The sequence below is a fragment of the Nelumbo nucifera genome, chromosome 1 (genome assembly GCF_055504915.1).
Source record: "Nelumbo nucifera cultivar China Antique chromosome 1, China Antique-T2T, whole genome shotgun sequence".
In the NCBI taxonomy this organism is placed as follows: Eukaryota; Viridiplantae; Streptophyta; class Magnoliopsida; order Proteales; family Nelumbonaceae; genus Nelumbo; species Nelumbo nucifera.
Genome location: NC_142649.1, coordinates 160,492,670 through 160,499,087, shown reverse-complemented (window position 1 = coordinate 160,499,087; position 6,418 = coordinate 160,492,670). Strand labels below are relative to the sequence as shown.

Genomic DNA, 6,418 nt, shown 5'->3' with positions numbered 1-6,418 from the left:
CAGTAACAATGAAACCCAAGTCGGATATAATTGAAATACATTCTAGGAATGGAATTTAGATGGGAAATCTGAATATCAGATTCACGAGGTAAATCTTGTATTGTAGGGGGTCGAGAAGTTTCTACTTAAGACTTTCTAATCAGTTCTCTATAAGAAATTATATTCTTTCCATCCAACAGCTGTTTAGGTTTCTCTTTGTTGGCTCTTTCAGCTCTACTTTGTAAGGTTGTTAGCAAGTATTTTTTCTTTAATTCCTCATTAGGAATTCCATTAAGTATCTCTAAAAGATATTCTTCATCTAAGGTTAATACACATAAGCTCTTCCTTTACCAAATGCTCTATATTTGTCTATGAGCTCTTGGTGAGGGAAGATATCATCGGAAGCTCCCCAAGAGGCGCAGTTAGGGTATGGGCCTTGAAAGTCTTCGGAGAAACGAATGAACCATGAATGTCTAAAAATGGAATTTTGCAACAGAAAGACTCTGTACTAAGCGTCTTGATAATCCCAGTAATTGAATATTTTGGGTCTTCTATCAATAGACTTGGTGATGAATTTTGGCTTGCTTGCATCACCCCAAGCAGACAGAGAGATGAACTTAACTATCACTAGCTTGGAATAAGCTAGTTCAATTTTATTTGGATCTCTAAAATAGTGTTGAATTCGTGCAAATCCCGCATGAAGAAGAATTTCTTCATAATATACTTCTGCTCCTTATTTTGACCACAGACAGTGAAATGATGCCCATCTAGGATGGAGAGATGAACTTAACTATCACTAGCTTGGAATAAGCTAGTTCAATTTTATTTGGATCTCTAAAATAGTGTTGAATTCGTGCAAATCCCGTATGAAGAAGAATTTCTTCATAATATACTTCTGCTCCTTATTTTGACCACAGACAGTGAAATGATGCTCATCTAGGATGGAGAGGGCAAGGTGCTGAAGAGCTCCTTCTGGGTTGACAGGAGTGGAGACAGCGGTGGCTTATTCTCATGAAATAGTTACTATGAAATCTAATGAATTAGGCATGTATTGGCTAGAATTAGCTTCTTCCATTGTGGAAGATGGTTTCCTAATTAAGGGAGACATTAATGGGGATTGATTAGTCCTTGAACTTGCTCCGTTCTTATAATTAGATCTTAGATTGGACTCATTAGTCCTTTTAGGGCGTCTGGAATTAGGACTTAGAGGAAGACGAAGTCTTCAGTGGTCATCTTTAATTAGATAACCTTGCAAGAATTCCCTGGTTAGAAAATCTGGCAAAGCATTTTCAAATCCTTTAAAATAAAAAACTGAATCTCTCAAGCGACGCCAACCATTAACTAGAACGAGTTTACAGACAACTGCTCTAGCTTGTCTGGCCGATTTTAGACATAACAAATTTAGTGACTCCTTATTAGGAGTAATAGAAGGAAGCCTCCAAAATAATTAAACGAACATATGCCTAAATGTCTTAGGAAAACAAACCAATAGGATGTTTTAAAGAAGGAATTGTGCCTTCTAGATATTTCGAGAAAACACCCCCTCCTATTTGCCTAAGGTAACTCAGCTACATAATTTAGATTGCCTAAGAATCTTTGAAGTTGAGTCTTATTACGAACATATGCCTAAATCTAGAGCAATAATCAGAAAAGAAAGACCAATGGCGATTATGCCAAGCTTCCTCGAAAATATGAAAATCAAAACAAACCCATTAGACTTGTCAAAAATAAGCTATCAAGAATTATCAACCAGATTGATATCCCCCTCAATTTGGGAAAAGGGAGAAACTTCCAAATCTATTAAAACCAAAAGGGAAAATGATTTATCAGACTACAGATCAATATATTTCATGGGAGAAGATTCAAATAATGAATCCATAGCCGAGAATAAATCCATTAAAAATCTGGAGATAAATAAACTCTCCTATCAAAATAGAAAGCCTTATTATTCTAGGCACACCCCAGTTGATCTTTTATTCGAAAAACCAATGAAACCCCAAGTCGGATATAATTAGAATACATTCTATGAATGAAATTTAGATGGAAAATCTGAATATCAAATTCACGATATGATAGGCACACATGTGCTATTATTATTATTATTATAATTATTATTATTATTGTTGTTGTTGTTGTCGTCGTAACTACATGGGGTTGACCACATGAATCCTATTTCTCCATTTTGTTTGTTTAGTGCCATATCCAAATTTCTCTCAAGATAAACATGTACAATTTTTATCTAAAAAGAGTATAAGAAAAGTCATTGAATGTAGAAATTTGAATATCAAGAAAGCATAATTTTAAGAATCATGTCCACCCGTACAATTAAGTTAGAAATTATGAAAAGGGCAAATTTCTTAAAGTACCTCTATAGTTTAGGAAATTGACTAATTCTACCCTTACTGTTTATATATTATCTTACAATATTCCTAGATTTTTTGACAATTGACATTACCCTCAAGTATTAATAAAAAATAAAATATCAAATTTACTTTTATTATTTCTCAAATTTTTAAAATAAAACCTAATTAATAAAAATTTTCAGAAAAATGAGGAAATGAATCGTGGCTCAGAGATGAATTGAACATGGCCTTGGCCATGGGCGGTGGGGGTTTGTCTCATTCAACTTCAACTTTGATTGGGCAAGTCGGTGGGCACTTACCCATGTTATCCGAACAAGCTGCAGCAGTAGTGGCTTCCACTCAGTTCAATGTTTATACAAATTGGTTACTAACCTATTAATCACTTACTATCGATTGCATTATCTATAATAGTCCATGTTGTGTTTCACTTTTTTCTTCAAATTATTGATACAAATGCAAGGAAAAGGCATTTTAGATGTAAGTAAGGCAGAAAACAGTTTTAATCGAAGGATCCTAATTTCATCGCTTCTGGACAGAACAATGATTGGCATAAAACATATAAACTAAAATTCCTCTGTTTCAATATTATTATTATTTTTTATACAAATTAAAGGGTAAATTACAGATAATAAGTACCTTGTACTCTTGGTAGCAATACATAAATACTCCAAACTTTCAAAAATAAACACTTGGGTCCATTTTTTAACTCATGTTACAGATTATTGTAAAGTTATCAAAATACCCACAATTTTTTAATTGTTTAAATTATAAATTTAAAAAGACTAAAATAACCCTGATTAAAAGTTGGGTTCTATTTGGTCTGGGCACCACTGTTGCTCATCATGGAGAGAAGAAACTATTGTCACAGCGGGTAGAAAAACCGTTGCCGCCGCCTCAGCAAAAATAAGTTTGATAGAAAATAACTTGACTCAATCTCCTGCATCACTGTTGCTCATCGTGGAGAAAAGAAACTATTTCCACCGTGGGTAGAAGAAATCAATGTCACCGCCTATGAAGAAATCCTCAATCGTCGTCGATCCCCTGTTCTCTATCGTCTTCTTCTTTTTTTAAATAAACCAGAAATGCACTACGCACAGGGGTAGTGTATCCAAGAAGAAGAGAAAGGGGGAGGGAAGAAAAACCAAAATCTAAAAAGTCTGAAGGAGAGATCTGCACTTTGAACAAGGATCCATCGAAAAGTCAATTATCTTGTCAGTCTCCCGGTTACAACCTTGTTTCACCTTAGGTATTGGAATCTAAACGGAAAAAAATTAGGCCAAAATACGACCATGTAAACTTTATTATCATTCCATGCATTCCATTTTTCTTTCTTTCTTCTTTCATTTTCATGTTTTACCGATTTAATTCCCCTGCATTTTGCTATGGAGTAGTCGGGATCCGATTGGGGGTAGTAAGCGGAACTAGTGATGAGTTTCCGTTGCACCAGTTCCATTGGAACTTTTGATGCCAACCTAATCTCGACATCAATTTTTTTTTTTTTTTTTCTGGGTTGGGATTTCCATACTGATATATTATTGATTCGTTAGTTACTCAAAGAATCAACCATTTTTTTGTCACTGTTTTCTTTTATCTATGAATCAGTTTCTTCCCCGCTAATTTCATTAGTAGTTTGCCGCTCATTTTGTCCTGTTTTAGCTTTCCCTTCTATGAGGACTAAGCTCCATTGAATGTGAGGATTGGTCAGTTTTGAAGCTTAATTTAGGAATGCTTTTTAGTCATAGTTGATCTACTTGTTTGTGATGTTCAAAACGGATGTATGATATTTGCCTCATTGAATGCTGATATGTTTTGTTTATTTTCATTCTCAAGTATGAGAATGAAACCCCTTGTCTGTTTTAGTGATTCATCCAGTTTTGCTGTAGTTGAGGCGTAAGAATGAAAAAAAGGGAGAAAGGGTTTATATATTAGAAGGGCAAAACAGTCAAAAAGTACATAAAAAAGGTAATTTTGGTTTATAAAATGTTTTAACTGGCAGAATACTAATGAGTGGACCCAATTGTCTATTTGTGAAAGTTAGGGGGTATCTAAGTGTTACTACCCCCAATCCCAAAGCACAGGATACTTATCTGTAATTTACTCTAAACTAAACGCCTGACATTAACAAATAACAACCACATGCTGATAGGGGTCCGTTACAGGCAGCCTACATGCTGCCTCCATTGCATCCTCCGAGATTTCACTGTTGCAAAATGTTTGCAAATGCACAAATGTGCCTCATGCCATATTGAGTCAATGACTTGCAGTGAGGTTTAAACAACCGAACCATTGCTTTTGCTTTTAGGCAACCCCAGTCATCAACCAAGGGCAACACATATGGCCTCATTGCATCGAGGATATAAGCAGCTCTTTCTGTTCGAAATAGAATATTGCCATCCACTTCAACACTACCATCAATAAGGGTTATGCATTAATACCTTTGCTATTTGCTTGATAGCTTCTTTCTTCTTTGATCCATCCCCTGACTTCTTGTACTATATATATATATATATATATATATATATGGGTTAAGGGTATTCGGATGATTATAGTTGGAAGTTCGGTCTTTTGCATTATGATATTGTTGTTGTAATGTGTCTCTTCTTCAGATTGTGAGTTTCACTATCTTCCATTCATGCTATGCTGTACAATTCCCCTAGCCTAATAAACAAGTTAGGAATTCTAGGGGTGGAGAAGGTTCCATTCCAGTACAATAAGTGCCAAAGCCGCTCTCCTCAGCATAAATGTTGAGATCTTCAGGCATCATCATACCTTCAAAAGTACTCCCACTCTCACAAGCTAGCTTCTACATATATAACTATATCTTTGTAAGTTCGTGCTACATGTTTCTTCTTCAATACCTCAATGAAATCAACAACATAGAGAGGAAAGGCATATTAGGCATTCTAAGCACACCTGGGCCTCTGTGGTCAGAGTAATACAGGAAGATTATGTCATTTGGTTTGCTATCAATATAACCTTACCACTTCCACATTGTACAACATTAATTCTTATCACCAACAAGTACTGCATATAGGTTATTTGCAGTGACATGCTTTCTAGTATAGTCCTTAGGAACGCCTGCATAGATAGACATTGAGACCTTGGGGATGGTTGATGATGACACTGTAGGCAACGAGAATGGAACGGTCCACCTGTTTCAACATCGTTAGAACCTTAACCCAGATCCGTCCGTACTGTTTTAATTGAGAAAATCAATTTTTTCGAAAATGCTATATAATGTTACATGTAAATGGAGTGTGATAGAACGATAAGGGAGATTTTAGACAATTGTCAGAAAATTTAAAAGTATTTTAAGAAATTTGTTCTATGAAATTTATTTATTTTTTTAAATGAATTATGAAGCTAAAGAATTAAATTTCACATAAAGAAACAGTTTTTTTTTTTTATTTATTTGAAATAGAATTTAAACCAAACATGGCCTTATTCACCCATTGTGTGCACATTTTACGGTAAGATCTGTACAGAATAAATTAATACATCATATACAATTCCAATCAGAATTGAACATGCACCCAACTCATTTCATGCCTTAATTGGTGGCCCTAAATTTAAGAACAAATTAGAGTAATCATTTACTAAACAAATAAACAATACAGTTACAGAGAACTGGCCTAGAAAGATGGTTCAAGAACAAATCCAATTGAACTGACCATCTTCTTAATTAAATTAATCAGTACAATTCTTTTTTTTTTTAAATGAAAAAGAAGACGGAAGTGAGTCAAACCTAGGTCGCTCTAACGATAAACCATTGTAATACCGAATGGACGGACCCATGCTAGCTTGAAACAATTAATGTTATAAAAAATATCTAAGTAATTTTCATTTATTTCAACTAAAATATTAGCGCTCGGTAATATAATTCCGTTTGACCAATCCAAGCAACATTCCATTATTGCCCATGGTAAGTAATGCATTTTCTAACTTACCATGGGCAATGGTGGAATGTTGTAGAAATATAATATTAATATTAATTGCGACAAATTCCAAGAGTATTTCTTGCTTTAAAATTTAGTAATACAATTAAATGTGGGGGCTGTTTACGTCATTCGAGAAAA

General features: G+C 34.6%; 1 pseudogene; it reads right to left on the bottom strand.

The window, feature by feature from the left end:
* Positions 1 to 4,782: 4,782 nt before the first annotated feature.
* On the bottom strand, positions 4,783 to 5,506 carry LOC104610085 (vacuolar-processing enzyme pseudogene; annotated as a pseudogene).
* Positions 5,507 to 6,418: the final 912 nt, after the last annotated feature.